The sequence below is a fragment of the Apus apus genome, chromosome 1 (assembly GCF_020740795.1).
Source record: "Apus apus isolate bApuApu2 chromosome 1, bApuApu2.pri.cur, whole genome shotgun sequence".
Lineage (NCBI taxonomy): Eukaryota > Metazoa > Chordata > Aves > Apodiformes > Apodidae > Apus > Apus apus.
The window spans coordinates 28197960-28219575 of record NC_067282.1 but is presented as its reverse complement, the minus strand read 5'-3'; the positions used below and the strand labels follow the sequence as shown (position 1 = coordinate 28219575).

At 42.4% G+C, this 21616-nt stretch overlaps 1 long non-coding RNA gene across 3 annotated transcripts in view; it reads left to right on the top strand.

The window, feature by feature from the left end:
* The first annotated feature begins 1168 nt into the window (after positions 1-1168).
* Positions 1169-21616, top strand: part of LOC127386195 (uncharacterized) — an 81658-nt gene continuing 61210 nt past the window's right edge. For all 3 annotated transcript variants that reach the window (XR_007889830.1, XR_007889828.1, XR_007889829.1), the window contains exon 1: positions 1169-1265. This is a non-coding gene — a long non-coding RNA (uncharacterized LOC127386195). The remainder of the gene's footprint in view (positions 1266-21616) is intronic.

Below are 21616 nucleotides of genomic sequence, written 5' to 3'. Positions count from 1 at the left end.
TGAGATAGTTTGCTAACCAACAGTTTTCATGTAAGAAGCAGCTGGGTTGTTCTGCTTCTAGCTCTCTACAAAGGCTTTCTGCATGTCTGTCGAGCCAGGGTGTAGCGTGATGAGCTGTTTCTGTTGAGAAACCAGAGTTTACAGAATAAACAGAGTTGAGGTAAACCCTGATTATGGGGAAAGTCTGCACGTCAGGCTCCCTCACAGCCTTAGCTCACACGACTGGCCTGTATTTTTGGAAACACTTCCAAGGTTTTTCCTTTGTGAATTGGTGCAAATGGCTTGTTGGAGCCAGGCGTGCCTAAATTCTCACCAACTTTTCCTTAATCTCTTTGACTCGAGCAAAGCCTCAGACAGGCATGAGAAGATCAAGAGGGTCTCCAGGGAGTTCTCAGCCAGCAGGGTACCATCCAGAAGAACTGGCTCTGCGCTTCCTGCTCCTGGTCATGCACATAATTCTATACTTTCCTAAATGGGAGAAGAAACAAAGTGATGTATGTCAATAAACTAAAGGAAATTATCTGGTGTACAAGGAACAGCAAGCTCTATGTTTTCCCTTGTTTGTTCTGGGATTCTTGCAATTTGTACTAAATTTGGCATGCCAGAGGCTGAGCACAGCCTGCTCTCCCTGAGGTCCACAATTCAGACATGTTGGGTCCTTGGAGTGGAAGTAACACAAAGGGGGGTATTTGATAAAAAATCAGCTGCAAGGGGAAGTGGTGGAGCTCAAGCAGCTCTTTTTCTTGGACTTTGTGCCTCTGTACAACATAACAGCAGCCTCATCTGAGCATTGTGACGTGGGATGAAAAAGTTCTCCTATCACCTCCAACTACTCCTGCTCCTCTCCATGTCCTGCCTGAGCCCCCACACAATGAAAGCATGCAGAGCCCAAAACCTTTTAATCAGACAGCTATTGATTTTTGCATAGTTACTAATATTGGTGTAGGTGGGATGAGGCATGTGCTGATGTGCTTCACCAGCCCAGAAAAGATCGTGCAATTCAAATGCTGATGTATGAGCCTGATTGCTTGTTCTGCCATGTGGTGGGAGTTATGCAAGTGTCCTTGGTGGGCGTGAAATGCTAGATCATTATTTGGACAGACAAAAAGTATCTGAGATCTGGTGTTGACTTTACTTCAGTCCTTGCTTTAACAAAATCTCTTCCCCCTTCGTTGTGGGATTACCTGTAACAGGGCTCTAGGTGGTGTGGCATTAGTGGCTGCTCTTTCCAGTGCAGTGGGATTTTGCAGTTTTGAAACCAGGAGGTGAGTGGCTTTCTAACTAAATACTCCAAAATTTCTGTTTATTTTATTTTGCTCAGAAGAATGTTCAAAGATAGGAGGCTGATTAAGAGTGATGATGTGTTCCCACTCAATTTCTGACTGTCCTTTATCCAGACCTTCAAAGATAATTTTATTTGTTTGTGTTATGAACTGGATTTCTTGAGATTTGTGCTTACAAAAGGCTGTGATATTACCTGGGAATTATTAATTGGGAGATGCTTACTACCTTCTCCCGCTTAAAAACAACTAGAACATGTTGTTTGTGAAATGTGAAAGAAAAATGAAAACAATTTCCTATTTGCTCTCTTTGAAGTTAAGGGGGAAAAAACCCTCCGAGTATAGCTGAATTACCACATACAGCAAAATTTCTTTTAATTATTATTACTATTATGTAAAGATCAAAGTAGAGAGAGAAAAGTATTGTGAGGAGTTTACTTTGGTGAGTTTGGTTAAAAATCAAAACTTGGTTTGATAGGAGAGATACAGACACAAAGCACTATGTGCCACGGATTTGCTGAATATGTTTAAAAAGTGCTGAGCAGTATTAAATTAATGCAAAACTGAAGATTACACAAGGGTAAACACTGCAGCTAATGTTTGACTAGAGCTGAACTGAGGGCTGAGTGCCTCCACTTAATTTGCAGACCATGCCCACAGCAACCCCCAGGAGGCTGGGAGTGGAGCAGACAGACATTTTATAGTGAGGAGCCACATTATTATTTTTAAATTTAGGGGAAAAAAAAAATACCTGGCTAAAGTTACTGCTTCTAAACATTAGGGAGAGGCAACTGAGAGAAAGCAAGGAAGAAGGATCAGTGAGTGGCTTTTGGAGCTGAAAGAGAAAGATCTGCTAAGCTAATACCTAGTAGGTGCGAAATTCTCTAGTAAATACTAGATCATAAATAGAGCTGAGAAAATCAGCGATGTTCAAAAGGCGTGCTGCAGAGAGCTATTAATCCTGGAAGGGACTTGCAGAAGCTGTTCAAGCATGTGCATGAAAATCCTGCTTTCCAGGAGTGTTCATTTACATACCATCCAGGAACAGAATGGTTGTGGTGAGTGAAGACCACAGCACAGGGAAAGCAGTAAAATACAAAGTGGCCTTCAAGATCAAATGAATATTTGAAAATTATTTCTTCTACTCCACCCAACTCAGATCATGATACGTTTTCCTTCCCTAGCAAGATGGGCATCCCCATCATGCTGCTTGTTGGCCTGATCCTGCTTTCTGGAATGAAGACCACAAAAGGCTGCCTTGCTTTGCAATTAAGAGTTTTGTGCAAGATCTTTCACTTACGAAGAGCACGTTCGAGCCGCTTACAATCTGTTGCAATTCCTACCTACAAGAGTGGTTTAAGAAGTGAAAGGAAAGAAAGGAAGTCAGCACAGAATTGGGACGGTAGCTGATTTAAGCTTATTCCTCAGATAACTTTTTTTTTGGTCATTGAAGCCATAAGTGCCTTTTAAGCATGATATGCTGTGTCTTCAGTAGCACAGCTGTGGATATCTTTAGATTGGGTTTTCATCATATACTTTAGTTTGCTAGGCTGGGGGATGACCATAATTGCTGAACAATTCAATGCAATGGAATGGGCTAATTCAGCACTTTTTACTGCATTTTTCCACATAATATCTAAATTTTTTTTTTTTTTTTACCATAACCCATGTTTATGAAAGCAAGTACTTAACCCGCACATTTCCTGGGCTTGAATCATTTCCTTAATAAGGCATAAAATTTTGCAAAATCACTCCCCTTACATTAACACATCATTATAAGGAGATATCAGTGTTTAGCACATCAGAGGCATACACTAGTCTGTGCAATGTACAGCTGCACCACTCAGCTTCAGAGCCATGTACCATGGCTTTCAAATAATAATTCTATAAAAGCAAAAGCTTTCCTTTCCTTTTGTTTCTTTCTTTATTTTTTTAATTCATTGTTTTCTTCCTAGCTTTTATAGGCAGCTCTCTTGCCCAGGATTAAGTATGTCAAGCATGCTAGCTTTACTTTTAGTTTTGGCGTTGAGTTTGATAAGTGAAAACAAAGCAGCAAGCAATGGCTATGGTTTGAAACTGCTATAATCACAGTTCATAAAACAATATTAAAAGATGACAAAAGCCATAAAAATCTCCGTGTTCCTTTTTGTTGCTTTTCTCTGTCAAGCAAGAATCTCCTTTTCCAGGGAGACACTGAGAAGGCTGATATATGACTTTAAAAATAAAAATAAAATATGTATCCAAACCAGATTTTCTCCTGTCACGGGGCAGTGAACTTATTTTACTGCTGCAGGACTCCTGAACATCCAGCCCCAGTGACCTGGGCACACAGGTAGAGTAATTCCTGTGAGTTATTCCTCTGACATCAAAAGATTTGCTTGCTTGCATTGACTTAAGCATGTGATCAGAACCTGATCTTCATGAAGATTTCCCATTGCTATGTGAACTTTGGGTTTGAATAAGACTTTTTACCAGAATAATTTTGCTGCAACAGCTTTTTGCATAAACAAGATGACCAAGCTAAAAGCTCCATACCTTCTTATGAGTTGAACGTCTCTCTGTGCTCATTGAAAAGGTGGAGTGATCTGTGGAGCCAGGGGTGTGAGCCTGAATCTTGCTCTGTCTTCATGCATGTCTGAGATCTGTTAACTTAAACCACTCTATGGGAAGGGTGAGGTCTCACAACTCTTGAGAACTACTAGTCAAGCAAGTTAAATATTGCTTAATTTGTGAGTGGGGACAGAGCTCAGATCTGTGTGCGTTTCAGGCACTTGGACCATATATTTCAGTAGTCAACTTTTGCTCATGAGAAGGCCACTCAGCAGCTTTGTTCCTGGCTAAATCATAACAGGCTCAGGTTTAGATTAATAAAAATCATTAGATGCCATAATTTCACAAGCTAGCAGAACACAGGGTCTTTGATGGTGTCCCTGAACCTTCTCCCATTTTGTGAGCACACAGTAGGATTTGACCATTCAAGACATGCTAGGCTGAGCACACCAGAAGATAAAAAGAGTTAAAGGTTTAATGAAGACCCGAATGACACAGGATTAATGAAAAGTAAACACATGAGGTACCAACCAGAATTAGTGCTGGTAGCCTCCTAGGTCAGTTCTTTATAGTGTATTCAGGTTTAGGCTGAGTGGCTATCAGCATGTTACTACAGTGAGGTTTTTTCTGTAGGACTAGACTTGGTTCTCTTGGAAATGTGAAATCGTAATTATTTGGTTCCTTTTAGTTTAAAGCAATCCAGAAGTGATACGTCTTCTGAGTTTGTGGGAGCAGAATTTCTTTTTTTTTTCTTTCTTTCTTTCCTGCTTTCTCTCTCACTTGTCCTTTCCTACTTCTTGATTCTAATTTGTGACAGTAAATAATACTGGAAGAATTATGAATACTGAATAATTTTTGTCAATGTATTTCCTCCTGGAAACTCTTCAAGCACATTGTAATTTCTCTAGAAAGCATTTGAAAAATGCCGCTAACTGTGAGCCACATAGTATGGTTTCCCTTTTCTAGATGGATGACTGGCTCTGTGATGATGCCTCTGATGAGAGTGCTCAAACAGGTCAGGAATGTGAAGCATCTCCAAGTCTCGTGAATTTTTAATGAGTCATGGAATTTCCATCAGGTCAGAGCCAATTCCTTTGGTTAAAAACCCCCAAAAGTTTATCTATGTCATAAATTTCAGTCCAGATCAAGAAAAACCCCACTTCCCCTTACTCTGGCTGCCCATGTTTTTTTCCTGTGTTCTGGGTGAAGAGCAACCCATGAGAGCCCAAGTTGGCCAAGTTAATCTACATCTCACAAATAGTTTTGTTAGGGACACATATTTCCTACAGACTTTCTGCACTAGTAGTAGAGATACTCTACCAAAGATTCTGGGGAGAGCAGTCTGAGCAGAAATTTATCTTCCCTCTGAACACCAGTGAGCCCACTGGGAAAGGAGATGTCACACATGCTCTGACTAAATGAAAATATTCAGAGCTCAAGCTTTACTCCTGATAGGATAGTCCAGCACTGGCCAACAATGAAATTGGTCGGGTCCTGCACTTGGGCCACAACAACCCCAGGCAATGCTCCAGGCTTGGGGAGGTGTGGCTGGAAAAGTGTCTGGCAGAAAAGGACCTGGGGGTTCTCATTGACAAGAGGCTGAAGATGAGCCAGCAGTGTGCCCAGGTGGCCAAGAAAGCCAATGGCATCCTGGCTTGTCTCAGAAATAGTGTGACCAGCAGAAGTAGAGAGGTGATTGTCCCCCTGTCCTCAGCACTGGTGAGGCCACACCTGGAGTATTGTGTCCAGTTTTGGGCACCTCAATTCAAGAGAGATATCGAGGTGCTGGAGCAAGTACAGAGGAGGGCAACGAAGCTGGTGAAGGGCCTAGAGGAAAAATCTTATGAGGAACGCTTGAAGGAGCTGGGAATATTTAGTTTGAGGAAGAGGAGGCTGAGGGGAGACCTCATCAGTCTCTACAGCTACCTGAAAGGTCATTGTAGAGAGGTTGGTGCTGGTCTCTTTTCACAGGTAATTAGTGATAGAACAAGAGGGAATGGCTTCAAGCTGCAACAGGGCAGGTTTAGACTGGACATTAGGAAAAATTGTTTTCACAGAATGAGTGGTTAGACACTGGAATAGGCTGCCCAGGGAGGTGGTTGAGCCACCATCCCTGGATGTGTTTAAGGGTCGTTTGGATGTGGTGTTGGTGGATATGGTTTAGGGGAGAACTTTGTGGAGTAGGGATGATGGTTGGACTTGGTGATCCCAAGGGTCTTTTCCAACCTGAATAGTTCTATGATTCTTTGATTCTATGAAAATAATGTATATAATAGAGTCAATAATCCAGGCTGGCACTTCTTAGGCAATGTATAACATGCAGCATGTATGTGCCTGCTTTGAGGGCTCTTGTTGAGGAAGGCAGACAAATGACAGAAAACCACAGATAGGAGAAACTACAGTCTCCAAGTTCATCAACAGTCAGCAGCATGACATGTCTGATTCCTCCTGACAGTGACCTACTGCCTCCTCATGTTGTTGTCTTGGTAAACAACTATTCAACACCAAATACTTTGTGGCCCTCACATGCCTTTAGCATCAAATGTCTAACTGAAAACACTACTGGTTTTATATGATTCTCTGGACCTTACCCAGGGCCCTATTTCCAGATAGTTTTTCTGTCATATTCGACCACACATGGTTACACTTGGGTGGAGAAATGCTCTAAAATGTAATTTGTAATTTCAAGATAAATGTTTCAGATAAAAGGGTTTTTAACAGGTGCTGAGTGATCTGGGGAGTAGAGAAAATCAACCAAGGGCTGGAAAATTAGGGAAAATGTTTATTACTATGGTGTGACTGAACTGTAAAGGGACAAAAAGTAACAGTAAATAAGCTAAGAGTAACATGTGTTTCGTTCTTTACCTTGCGTCTTTCTTGTTTAATTCCTTGCTTGCTTTCTTGCTTGTCAAATTTTCTCTTCCCCATCAGTCTCTCCCACTCCCTCTCCCTCTCTCCTCCTCTCTTCTCTTCCCAGCTGTAATGAGGAAAGACTCAGGTTGGTTATAGCTCTGATGGTGGGAGGGAGGGAAGGAGGGAGGGGAGAAGTATCCTGGGGTGACCTCACCTGACATCAGACTTTGTATCTACTGCCTTTTTCTGTTTCAGCCTGAGAACTAAATCCTGCATGGTGCTAGTGCAATGTTGGTGGGTCAAGAAGGTTTGCCTGTTACTGCTTGCCTTTCTAACCAATTGACCTAGTTAAATCAATTAACCTAGTTAAGAACCTAGTTTAATCAAAACTTGTAACTGGAGCCCTGATTCACAATATAGGAAGAGCTTTCTGTCTAGGTAGTTTCTGGGGACCTAATTTTTGGTGCTCTCAGCAAACCACTGGGGGGTCCTGACAGAGCTTACAGGAGATGTGCATAATCCACTTCCAGAGTGGGTGCCCTGTCTGGCAGAGAAGCAAAGCCAGGAGAGAGGGAGAAAATGAGAGAAAGATGACATGGAGGTTTGCAAGAAAGAGGAGGAGAATTTAAAACAAAACAAACCCCAAGAGTTTAAAATAAAGACTCACAAAGAGTCTGTTACTGAAGAATCTTGAGCTTGGCATAGCAGGTTACTAGGAAAGCACCATCAGAAGTGTACAGGCAGGTTAATGTCCATAAAATAAAGTATGGGCCAGTAATAACAGGGTCTTAGAAAGATCAAGCTACTGCTGATCAGAAAGTCTGCACAGTAACACACCATTAGATTTAGCAATCTGTGTATATACAGAAATCTGTCCCCACTTCCCAACAAACACCAGGGACAAACAAAAAAAAGGCTTTTGCTCCAGATGATAACCCAACGTTGGGGTGAGACAGTGCCCAAGAACAGAGCAGAGGCTCTGAGCCCCAGGACCTGAGGATGCTCTCCTTCATTGGTATAGCACCAAACCAGGCAATCTCATGAAGAAGTCACCAAGAGAAAATTGGAAGTGTTACTGTGAGGCAACATCATAAAACTTTGTCAATATAACAAAACAATGAACAATACAAACACTATTTCTTGCTCGGTTTTCATATGTATTGGGAACTGTGCAGGCATAAATGAATTTTTCCCAGATATTTTTTTGACAGTGAAATTCCTCTCTATGGAGAAGAACTAGAGATAATGCATGAAAAGAGACATGGTATCCTATGATTTTAAAATGAAAAAGAACCTTAAATGTACTTTGTGAAGTAGTTCACACTGAAGTTCTGTTAACAAATTCTTTCTTTTACGATTTTTAAATACTAGTCCTTCTCCCTGACACCTGTTCATGTGCCTTCTACCACACTATGCATATATCAGACTATTTCTTCAAGAAATACACTCTGAAAAATATCTACGTCTTTTGGCACAATGACAAGCATTTCCCTGTGTCCTCATACAATTTTATTATGGTGAAAGCACAGAAGAAGCCGCCTGCATATGAAATATTGTGTCTGAAAAAAATCCATACAGATGGGGATATTAAAAATGACAGGAATGGAACAGTAATCTATTCCCATGTATAACTGCATTCGTTCTGCAAATGGCATGTTGTGCAGTCACTGGGAAGCCAAGGGCTAATCTCCTGGGCTCTCTGCCTGCCTCTACATTTTCACAGTCTCACGATGGCACTACCAGTTTTTGGGAGGCAAAAATCTGATGCAGGAAATTAAGAGTAATTCAAGTAAGAGACTTACACCTTGAAGGGGTCAGCATGTCTGTCAACTGAATATTTACATACCTGTCAGAGTGGGGGCTCACTGAATGGGGCTGCTCAGGAGCAAAGGCAGATGGTAAAACAGGATTGCCCAAGAGCAAGGGTTTTCACTGAAGGCTGGCCAAGATAAAAGGAAAATGGCATCTCTTGGCTGAGCAGGCTGTGGCAAGCTATACCTGTGTAGGAGCAAATCCCTATGTGGTCTGTCCATCTGCAGTTTCTTGCAGGATGAGGGCTGTAAGTTTTTCTGAGAGACTTGATGATTCAGCAGAATAAAATTAGTCTCTTTTTCTTGGCATGAATACTCTTCTCAGGATGTTCCTCTGCCCAAGACTGAAAATGCTTTTATAAAGAGATTAAATTCAGAAGTCATTGACAAACAAAGAAACAAACAATCAGGCAGTAAGAATGCAGAAGATATTCACCCGTCAAGTCTATGTAGCTGACATTATGGGGAATCACAAAAGTCTCAGCAGTAGACTAAATGTACAATATATATAGTTAACATGCAAGGGACACAAGAAAAAAAAGATAAAAAGCAGGCATTTGTTGTCTGCAACCCAGGGGCTTTCTGTAAAGAATGTGATAACTTCGTGAGAGCAGGAAATCCCTGATCAATAAGAAGGGTAGACATATGTGTTCACTATGAACTAGATAAAAAAAGAAGGAAGAGCTAACAACACAGTCTCAGAAGGATCTGCCTTCCAAGACATTATAACACTGCTTTATGCACAGCTCTGGACAAAATGGACCCCTTGACTAGGAAGAGTGGTGACTGGAGAGAGGAGGTTTGGCTTTGTTTGCCCCAGGGAAGGACCTTCTCCTCCCAGCACCTCCAGCTTCTCCTGTGTTTGTGTGAATGTAGAAGACATCAGGTTGAGTGGTTGCAACCAGGATGTGATGCTGTGTCTTCTTTTTAACATAACTATTAATTAGCAGATTATCATGGTTCCTCAGTCTAAATTGCCTGATAGTGACTCTCTTGGGCCTGTTGCCACTGATGCTGGTTTATAAACCCTTGTAATGCCACTGATTTCAGTGGAGTTAATCTGAAAGGTACACACGTGGGAGATAGATGAGAATCACTTCCATGCTGAATGACAGGGCCTGGCAAACGTGTATGTTTAGTGGCACCACCACACACTTGGGATAGTAGATGTTGAAATTACATTAATCTGAATTGAATATTCCAAGCAAAACTACTGCCAAAATACACACCTGTTTTGGTAGTGGCCACGGAGGGAAGGCAGCGCTCCTTCTTCCACCCTCCACAAAGAGTTCATGTCTTCAAAAAATTACTGAATGCTCAAACCAGGGGAATGTCATCGTCACCTGACAATAATGATCACATTTCATGGTAAATAATTACCAGCTTCTAATTAAAAATATGAACATCTTAAAATGCCAGAATTCATGGCAGTATGCTTGCTGCCTCCAGTCATAAATCACAATTTTTACTAGGGTGTGGGTGAAAGAGCCATCTGTGCTGATTTGCAGTGAAGCCTCCAAAAAGCCCAATTTATCAATATTGTGTTCATCTTTCTGGCCATCTCCGTTGGCCCAAGCTTGTTTCAATAAGTGTCCTGCTTTTCCCTTCCAATTCAAATCTCCAGGACAGACCCTCCAGTATGCACATCTGACCCTACAGCACCTGTTCCCGCTGTGCCTGCAGTAGTGGCAGAGCTGCTTAACCCATGCATACTGACGACCCCCCTTTTAGCAACTCCCTGGTATGCCTTGTTTGGTTTTCTGCAGCATGGTGTTTATGATGAGACTAGCAGGCATTATTCATTTTTTGCCTGGAGGTACACCCAACAACAAGGCTCCTTGGTAAGCTTTCAGAGCAGCAATACCTTAGTGTTCACGTCTCTGCCACAGTCCAAGTGACTCACATACAGTGCTACAGCTGTTTCAGCCTTCTCACTTTTATTTCTTTCTTTCTTTTTTTTTTTTTTTCAAAGCCAGCTCTATTTGTGACTAAAGTTTATGTAAGTAATCTAGACGCTCACTATTTACAATATAAAAGCACCACAAGAAACCCCTCTCAGACCTTCAGCTTCTGTAAGATTTAATTTGGGGGAATTTTATTTGAAAATGCAATATCCTTCCTTCCTTCCTTCCTTCCTTCCTTCCTTCCTTCCTTCCTTCCTTCCTTCCTTCCTTCCTTCCTTCCTTCCTTCCTTCCTTCCTTCCTTCCTTCCTTCCTTCCTTCCTTCCTTCCTTCCTTCCTTCCTTCCTTCCTTCCTTCCTTCCTTCCTTCCTTCCTTCCTTCCTTCCTTCCTTCCTTCCTTCCTTCCTTCCTTCCTTCCTTCCTTCCTTCCTTCCTTCCTTCCTTCCTTCCTTCCTCTCTCTTTTTTCTCTTTCTCTCTCTTTCTCTCTCTCTCTTTCTCTCTCTCTTTCTCTCTCTCTTTCTTTCTTTTGGAATTAAAAGAGCAGGTCTTGGATGGAAATGCACTATATATAAAATTGAGCATACCTTGTTTGTGTAAGAAAGCAAAGACTGTCAACCTTGATTAGAAAGCAATAACTCTTTAAAGAAGTCGAGCAAGGCTTCATATTACTATTTTCTCTAGGCCTGAAATGATAGCAGTTTTCAGAAATTTTAAATAAATAAAAAAACCCAAATGAATATGCAATTTAGGAAATTAGTGTGTGTAAGAACTACTGCCAGGGCTGTTTAAAAAAAAAAAATAATTAAAAAAGAAAGTAAAAACTCATCCTGTCTTCAGGTTCTTAGGATTGGAAACATTACAAAATGCTTAGAGGAAGCACTATCAAACTATGCTCCGTTCTGAGTTTTACTACAGCTATGGCCAACTACAACTCTAGGACAGCAGATTTACACTGAATTTTTGCAGTGCTGAATCAGGTCCAAAGTGTCACTCCTATTTCTGCTTATTTCATTGGCCTTTTTAGCTCATGCTCCTTGCCACAACAGTGGGTTAAACTCCACACAAAATTGTTTTTAAAATTATTTCGTTCAACTGGTGCAAGATGTGGTCACTCAGACCTATTTAAATCTGCTCTGTATCAATGTAGTTTAAGTCATTTCCTGATCACGTTAAGCCAAATCAATGCAAATCAACTTTAAATAGATTCTAGTATTTGCACTGGCTTAACTAATTTGATTTTAAAACACACCTTTAATTAAACCAGTGCAATTCTGAGTGTGGAAAAGGCTTTGCAAGACAGAACTGCTTGTCAGTGGTAATTGGGTAATATTTTACTACCTTGTTGTGCTAACTGTGACCTGTAAAATACAGTGAAAATGCAATGCTATACTTAAGAAGTGTGACACTATGTGAGATTAAAAAAAAATAAAATGCTATGTCTTCCCCATGGCTTAGGGCAGCTCGGGTTTGGGAAGGTAGTTGTGGCCTGTCAAAAGACAATATATTTACAAGGAGGACATGTTTCTTTTATCCAACAGGCCACTCTCTAGAGAACCAGTAGCAGTTGCAGAATGCAGCTGGACCTGTAGCTTGGTACAGCTTGTTTCATTTCACTTTTTATTTGGTTTCCATCTTTTTGACTTGGATGTTCTGACCATTTCTCAAAATTTTTTTAGAAAGGGTAAATTTTTATTCCCTAGAATCATAGAACTATTCAGGTTGGAAAAGACCCTTGGGATCACTGAGTTCAGCCATCATCCCTACTCCACAAAGTTCTCCCCTAAACCATATCCACCAACACCACATCCAAACGACCCTTAAACACATCCAGGGATGGTGGCTCAACCACCTCTCTGAGCAGCCTATTCCAGTGTCTGACCACTCATTCTGTGAAAACAATTTTTCCTAATGTCCAGTCGAAACCTCCCCTGTTGCAGCTTGAAGCCATTCCCTCTTGTTCTGTCACTAATTACCTGTGAAAAGAGACCAGCACCAACCTCTCTACAATGACCTTTCAGGTAGCTGTAGAGACTGATGAGGTCTCCCCTCAGCCTCCTCTTCCTCAAACTAAATATTCCCAGCTCCTTCAAGCGTTCCTCATAAGATTTTTCCTCTAGGCCCTTCACCAGCTTCGTTGCCCTCCTCTGTACTTGCTCCAGCACCTCGATATCTCTCTTGAATTGAGGTGCCCAAAACTGGACACAATACTCCAGGTGTGGCCTCACCAGTGCTGAGGACAGGGGGACAATCACCTCTCTACTTCTGCTGGTCACACTATTTCTGAGACAAGCCAGGATGCCATTGGCTTTCTTGGCCACCTGGGCACACTGCTGGCTCATCTTCAGCCTCTTGTCAATGAGAACCCCCAGGTCCTTTTCTGCCAGACACTTTTCCAGCCACACCTCCCCAAGCCTGGAGCATTGCCTGGGGTTGTTGTGGCCCAAGAGCAGGACCTGGCACTTGGCCTTGTTGAAGCCCAAACCATTATTAACATTAGCCCAACAATCTAATCTATCCAAGTCTCTCTGTAGAGCCTCCCTGTCCTCATGCAGATCAACACTCCTGCCTAGCCTGGTGTCATCTGCAAAGTTACAGGTAATACACTCTATGTCCTTATCAAGATCGTCAATAAAGATGTTAAACAGAAACGGTCCCAACACTGAGCCCTGAGGAACACCACTTGTGACTGGTCGCCAGCTGGATTTGACTCTATTGACCACCAAACACTCTTTGGGCCCAACTGTCCAGCCAGTGCTTGATCCAACAGATCGTGTGCTCATCCAGGCCATGAGCAACCAGTTGTTGTTTCTTTTTATGAGAGTTCTATGGGGAAACCGTGTCAAATGCTTTTTGGAGGTCCAGATAGACAATATCCACAGCCTTTCCCTTGTCCAATAGTCGGGTCATCAGGTTATAGAAGGAGATCAGGTTCGTCAGGCAGGACCTGCCTTTCATAAACCCATGCTGACTGGGCCTGATCCCCTGGTTGCCCTCAATATGTCTTCTAATGACATTCAAGACGATCTGCTCCATGATGTTCCCTGGTACCGAGGTCAGACTGACAGGTCTATAGTTTTCTGGATCCTCCTTTCTGCCTTTCTTATAGATGGGTGTTACATTTGCTACCTTCCAGTCCATTGGGACCTCCCCAGTTAGCCAGGACTTCAGGTTAATAATGGAAAGTGGCTTGGTGATCACATCTGCCAACTCTTTCAGCACCCTAGGATGGAACCCATCCGGTCCCATAGACTTGTGTGCATCTAAGTGGTGTAGCAGGTCTCTGACCACTTCCTCTTTCATTGTGATGACCTCATTCTGCATCTCCTCTCTGTCTCCCAGCTCATGGGGCTGTGTATCCATGGAACAGCTAGTTCCACTGCTAAAGACTGAGACAAAGTAGGTGTTGAGCACCTCAGCCTTTTCCTCATCCTTTGTGACTAAGATTCCCTTTGCATCCAATAAAGAATGGAGATTTTCTCTAATCCTCCTTTTGCTGTTAGTGAACTTATAGAAACATTTTTTATTACCCCTAACAGCTGTAGCTAGTTTGAGCTCTAGCCATGTTTTGGCTCTCCTAATTTTCACCCTGCATAGATTCACTTCATCTTTATAGACTTCATGAGTGACCTGTCCCCTCTTCCAAAGGTCATAGACCCTCTTTTTGTTCTTAAGGTCCAGTCAAAAGTCCCTATTTTAGCCTGGCTGGTCTACTACCCTGCTTCTGGTTTTTCAGCACACAGCCTGCTCCTGTGCCTTTAAAACTTCTTTCTTGAAGTATGTCCAGCCTTCCTGGACTCCTTTATCCTTCAAGGCAGCCTCCCAAGGGACTTTGTCAATCAGTCTTCTGAGCAGGTCAAAGTTTTCCCTTTGGAAGTCTAAGGTGGCAGTTTTACTAACCCCTCTCTTTGTTTCTGCAAGGATCAAAAACTCAATCATCTCATGATCACTGTGCCCTTGATGGCCTCCAGCTTTTGCTTCCCCCACAAGATCTTCCATGTTCACAAGAAGCAGGTCCAGGAGGGCACCCTCCCTGGTCTGCTCACTAGTCAGCTGTGTGAGGAAGTTATCTTCCACACATTCCAGGAACCTCTTGGAATGTTCCCTCTCTGCTGTGTTGTATTCCCAGCAGATATCCTGAAAAAACTGACCATTTTTTGCAAAGTGAAGTCACATTATAGGAAAGATTTACTCGAGGAGAATACACGAAACTCGCAGTTTATCCCAGGGTTAGAATTTTGACTGTTCTTTGGGTTGTTGAGGTGATTTTTTTTTTTTTTGCTATTTTCACAAGCATTGCTGTGTATACTCTGCAAGTCATGTTAATTATGTGCTTGACTCAAACTCTGAAATTTGCACAGTATTTTTGGTTAGTAGCCTAAAAGTGCTAGAATCATATGTAATCTCCTCTAAATAATGGATGCTTCAAATAACAAACTAGCCAGGAAACCTATGTGTTGTTACTGCTATTTTGCTAGCAGGAAACTGAAAATCAGTGAAACACAGAACTTGAGATCCAGCCCTCCTTTCCTGTGCATCTTGCATGTCACCAAGCAGGCACACACATCTGCCTGCAACATCTGCCTGGGCTGCTGGAGACATGGGTGGGAATCAAGAGGGGCAGGGAGAGAACCATTCAGGATCATTTTTCTTTCTCCATCATTCTGCTGATTCTGCAGAGACATTGAGCTCCTCCTGGACTGATAACATCTTCTTAAGCAAAATGTCTTCTTCCTCCTTTAAGGACTGAGAGTCATCAGGAAACTTTATGTGCCTCCACACACTAAGGATGCACATTGCCCAGTTTTGTTTTTTTTTGTCTTTTGTATCTTGTTTGATTGGGCCAAAGCAAAATGGATGTTATGAGACTAACCAGGTGTTAAAAAATAAAAATCCATCTTCTCCATGGTGTGAAATTTTAAAGGTTTTGTTACTTTGTCTTAGAAGTCTGCTAAAAAATAAATAGGGCTTGGCAGCAGCCTACATATTTAGCGGTGGTGCTGACTATTGCAGCTGGAAATGACCTGCTCCCTGTGAAACCCCACAATGCCTCAGGGCTGTATAAACAGGGAAAGAAGTGACTCCACTGCTTCGGACAAGGAGAGGAAGGTAACCAGAGCTGTTATCCCTGTGCTCCCTCCATCCTCTCAAAGCAGGAGTGGAAAAGATGTTACACACTTCCTGAGGAGTAAAGAGGACAGGCTGTGTAGAAACCTTGCAAATACTGTGACGAGACGAAGCAGCTGAGGGGGACCTTGACCTCTATAGTGACATCAAAAAGGTGTAGGCATAGCCTACACAGTCTCCCACACATCTCCCAGCTCTGAAGGGTGAAGAGAGGATGGCAGATACAGTTCTCCATCCCAGAACAGGTTGACAAGCCAGAGTGAGCTTAGCTCTCCTTGGGCTGGTTGACAAGTAACTAACTTAAGTCTTTCTGCATGGTGCAGATACACACCTCACCCTCTGCCTGAGAAAAGTCAATAGCATTGCATTGTTCCACTTATTGCTTGGTTTCACTGTGTAAAACTCACCTATGAGTGTCTTCATTTACATGAACCACAGTTGCAAAGAAGACTTTCTTTTAGATTTGATGTGACAGAGTTTGCTGTCCATAGGCCAGTGTCACCTAGGAAGAGCCACATGGTAGCCTGCAGCAGTCGTCCTGTTTTAATTAATGAAATGAAACCATGGGGGCCAACTCCCCCAGTGCAGTGCCTTATCATGGCTACGGGGTGTTTCCTCTCATCAAGATGAAATGGAGCATAAAGGAACCTGAAGCCTGAAGGCCTCCTAGATGGGTAATCTAGCTGTGCTAGTTAATTAATTCGAATTGGTTGGGACCCTGACAAGCTGCAGGTGTGTCTAACAGTTAGAGGGTGAACATGTATTTTCTTTGGATACTTCTTAGAGCATACAAGAAGTTAAAAGTATGCATCCATGTGAATCATAGCAACTTGCATCCCACCTTGTAATTTCTGCTTTTAAGACCTATCTGGATGCATCAGAAGCAGCACACAGAGAATTCAGCTGCTAGTGCAAAGAAAGCAAGTAACCAGGACCCCTTCACTTACTGTGCGATTAAAGCCTGCAGTCACCTATGTTGAGCTGTTATTCTTCGTGTTGTGATGGTGCCCAGATTTCCAAATGGTATTTGGGGCTGAATACTGTAAGCACATTAGAGACCCTGTGGGGCCCAAGCCCTGGCCCCTGAAGCTGAACAGCTCGACTGGTGTAGAAGGATGGGGTGAGAAACAGGCATGGAGAGATAGCATGACTTCTGCAAGATCGCTCCAGTTGCAGAGACAAAATTAGATTAAAATTGAGTCTGGTGTAAGAGGTTATTCACTCACCATTTGAGAAACAGATGTGAAACAGCCGCTGATGGGGCTCAGACCTGCTCACGTACATGTGTAATGAAGGCAGGCTAGAATTTCGACCTTCAGCCAGAAATACCTCAGCAAACCAGCCATGCTGAGACTCACACTCTTCCCATCACAGGGTTTATGATATCATGCCTATTCAAAATTGCACAGAAGACTGAAAGTTGGACCAAAGTTTGTCCTAGTTAGTGATGCAGAAAAAGTCTGGGCAGAGCAGATGTGGAAGGAGAATCACAGGGATCAGTCTGAGGCCAGGTAAACATAGCTGAATGTGGAGGCAAGTGCACACACCCTTACTTTGCTAACTGTAGGTGATATCTTAGGGAAATATCACCATTCCTCAAAGAATTTGATCTAGTCACCACTGGAGTCTGTGCAGAGGCTGCTACAGAAATTAAAGGAGCTATTATCAGGCCTTTAGAGAAAATCAGGGATATTCTGGTGAATAAAAAATCTGTGTCCAGGGTACACAGAAAGCTGCAATAGTAGCTTTCTCTTTTAGTAATAGTGCAGTGCTCTACAGGACCGTGGGTTTGCACTCACAGAGACATCTCTGCACCAGCAACACACCCACATTATTCTTGCAGACTCCTGAATGGAAACTTTCCAAAAGCAATACCACAAAATACATATATGTCTCTCTCTTCGCGATAGGCAGTGGTGTAGTTAAGGGTAGACTTGGTTAGACAAAGTATAATCACTTTTTATTTTTGGAGTCAAAAGTTTGCCTCCGTTTTGGCAACTGTAAGTGTGGGTACGCTAGCAAAAAAACCCAACATCCTTGTTTACCTTCAGTAGCTTCCAACCCTTTCACTTTCTGAAGCTGTCCCTTGGATGATATCCTGTATGTATACCATGGTATGCATGATGGTGCTGTGATAGAAGTCATGATAATATCCCAGATGCTTGATAAATCAGACATTGTCTCCACATAATCATCTGGGATGCTAATTAAACAAAGTAGGAGAAAAGCAGAACTTTGACTACTGACTGCTTTTCTCCCCTTACCAGTACCAAAGGTGGCTGGCTTTCTCAGCCAGCTCCTGTCAGACTTTTCCCCTGCTGAAAAACATGAAATGTCATCGCTCTTCACAAGAGTTCATCTTCATGGCTTGCATTTCCAGAATTGGCAGCCACATCGACATATATGTACAATTGACAAAAGCACTGTGGTGAGTCTTATCTGGCAGCTGGCTTGCTGAAAAGGACGAAAATGGGACAGGAAATTTGCTGTATCTGCATTAAAGGACTGTCCAACGAGCAAGGTTTTAAAAAAGAGCTGTCCAAAGTAAGAGATTTTTGACGTATGCAGAGGTACATGAAAGTAGTTTTTTACTAAAGAAGCAAGCAAAAGCAGAACTTGAGCGATAGCAATTTATAGACAAATCTCTTAAAATATGTAAATATTGGTTCCTGGGCCTTACATGCTCAATTTATGGAGCTAGTCAAGAGATTAGGATAACTATTTATTTACATTTTGCTCAGGACCGCATTAAAATAGTAAGGCCTGATCTTACATCTAGTGCAGTGAATGGGCAACTTTCCACTCATTCACAGGCTTTGGATCAAGCCACCAACTATCATTTGGTCTGTTTTACTCAAAAGCCAGAAAATGTCAGAGTTGATGGTTTTGTTTTGCTTTGTGTTGTTGTGCACAGCCAGTTCACATAAGGGCAGAAAATACTTTCCCAGTAAACAACACCAACAATTTTTCAGTGATTTTTTTTATAAAACCTGTTTCTAAGATAACTTGTTTTCACTGAAATTTGAATCACCTTTATGAGATGACATGCCACTAGTGAGAGCTGCCTTAATTTTGTGTTCCCTGACTTTGCATATTTAGTTAACTTCAGTGTTTCAGAAACATGGATTCCTCTCCCCAGAAGTTTCCATTGTTGATTAAGCAAAATAAGGACACAGAAGATAACTAGATACATTGTTTGGAGGTTTACTTCTGCAAAGTTGGTCAGTTTTTGCAATGTTTGGCAGAAGAGCTTTAAAGTTCATTAAGAAGCCTGTATCAAGAATCTAAGAATCACAGACACACAGAATTGTCAGAGTTGGAAGGGACTTCTAGAGATCATCTAGTCCAGCTCCCCTGCAAAAGCACAGTCCCCTAGAGCACATTACACAGGACAAAATCTAGGTGGGTTTTGAATAACTCCAGAGAAACGGACTCCACAACCTCCCTGGGCAGCCTGTTCCAATGCACTGACATCCCCATAGTAAAGAAGTTCCTTCTCATATGTAAGTAGAACTTCCCGTGTTCCAGCTTGTGGCCATACTTGTAGGCATTAATAAGGTCTCCCCTCAGCCTTCTCTTCTCCAGGCTAAGGAGTCCCAGCTCTCTCAGCCTTTCCTCATAAGAGAGATGCTCCAATCCACCCATCATCTTTGTTACCCTCTGCTGGACTCTCTTTATTAGCTCCCTGTCTCTCTTGAACTGCTGAGCCCAGAACAGGATGCAGTATTCCAGCTGTGGCCTCACCAGGGCAGAGCAGAGGGGAAATTACCTCCCTTGACCTACTGGCCCCACTCTCCCTTATGCAACCCAGGATTCCATTGGCCTTCTTTGTGGCAAGGGCACATTGCTGGCTCATGGATAAATTACTGTCTACCAGGACTCCCACATCTTTCTTCTCAGAACTGCTTTCCAGCAGATCCACCCCTAATCTATACTGCTGCATAGGGTTCTTCCTCCCCAGGTGCAGGATCCTACACTTGCCCTTGTTGAACCTCATTAGCTTCTTCTCTGCCCAGCTCTCCAACCTGTCCAGGTCACACTGGATGGTAGCACAGCCCTTGGAGTGTCAGACACTCCTCCCAGTTTGGTATCATCAGCAAAGTTGCTGAGGATACACTCTGCAAGAATACATTGCAACCCACTGCATTACAACCATGTCAAGAACCTAAGAACCCATTCTTCTGGGTGAAGAATACTGGAGGAAACAAAGGTCCGACACCCTATTGGAATCATACTCAAAATTTCTTAAAATTCAGGAATGTTCTGATCAATGACTGACTTTATTTCCTAGTAGATAAAGAAGGCCAGATTCAGAACTTGCTTGTCAACCTAGGTCCAGGCTTCTCTGAGGTTTGTTTTGGAGCTGAATAGTTCTGCTCCTAAAATACCTGGGAAGAGGCCCAGTGGAGAATTCAAACTACAGGAGTTATATGATGACGTAATGTGTTTATCTTTTGCTATTTCTTCACATTTACTTAAAAAGCACCCATCAGGAAGACTCCACACACTTGGGTAATTATTTTAAATACACATGGTCATGGATAAAAATCCAAGATATCTTAATTTGCTCTACTGCAACATTTCCTGTGCCAAAGCAAGAGTCTCCCTCAACTTGCTGTGTTGATATTTGCTCGACCTGTCATCTCCAATAAAAACCAAGAAAAGAGATGCATCTTGCCAGGATGCCCTCAGGTCTGTGAAACTGAGGTTTTTTCACACTAAAAGGGGGGAGGCTGCTCCAGAAAGGGGGACCCTGTGGGGGAAAATACCTCTTATCAGTGCCTCCTTCTGAAACAAAGGATCTCTTTGCCCAGGATTGCACCTGTGGCAATATCATGTGTGGGAAGAAGATCTGTTGAACAGCCACAAGCCAAGCACTCTGGCTAAACCCATCTATTCCTCCTTGACACTTTATATTCTGGCTTATGTTCCAGTGGTTGTAAAATGCTAGCCTTTTGGAGCTCTTCCACACTGGAAAATTGCATCATGATAAAACACAACCCCGAGGAATCTTGGTAACTAAGACAATGCTAAATATGCTGCTAAACACTGAACACAGGCAGGGACAGTTGTAGTTAACATCACATCAGCTGGTTGTGGTTAAGCCCATGGGCTGAGCAGCTGCCACAATGCTAAACATGATGGTGACTGCCTGTGCTGAATATTTGACTGTGTGTTAGCAGCTCCAACTCTCAAGGGTCTTTTTTTCTTACATGATCTGGTTTTCTGGCATAGGCAAACATTATACTGATATATGTGACTGTTGCGAGCTACCAAATTAACCAGATTGGAAGTGTTTACATGGTAATCCGATTTATGTCAAGGACATCACTAGTTGAACTCCTGACTAGAGCAATTGCAAAAACCATCTTAGTTCATGCCTTGCAATTGTTCCTGCACGAAGTGTCTCTGTTTCCAGCACAGCTGGGTTGTTATTGCATTGGTCTGATGGTAAAAATAGCAGGCAAATGGTACCTTTACAAACCTTGTGTTTTTACAGAGTTCTTATCCTAGCACTGGACAAAGGGAAGACAAAATGCTTGAACAGTATTTATGTACCAGCTAGATGGTGAGGAAAGAAATGACAAGCATCTGCTATCCTTCACATGATTGGGCATGATGTATTGGAAGTACTCTCAGCTCTGCAATGTAAAAGGATAACACCAAGTTATCATAATGGATCAGTTCCAGAACTATTTCAGCCCCAAGAAATATGTGGTGTTTGGATGTCTCTTTAATTTATTACCAGCTACCATACTGCAGCAGAAACCATAGGTCAGTACGTGAATGGTCTAAAAATTAGGGCCAAGTTTGTGAGTTTGTGCAGCTTGGTGCATGACATTTTCCCCAAAAGACTATTGGGATGACCAGATATTTGGCTTGTGAAAGGGAAAATAAAAGCATGCAACAAGTGAAATCAGTGATTTTCCTTAAAAAGAGATAACCTCCCCCAAACAAATTACACACATGATTTTAAGGTGGGAAATGGATATCTGGGTAAGCATTTTTAAAATAGCATATGGTCTGAGAGATGGCCAGCTCTTATTGCAGCTTTGCCACAGTCAGAAGGGATGTTTTGGGTTTTTCTCCTCACT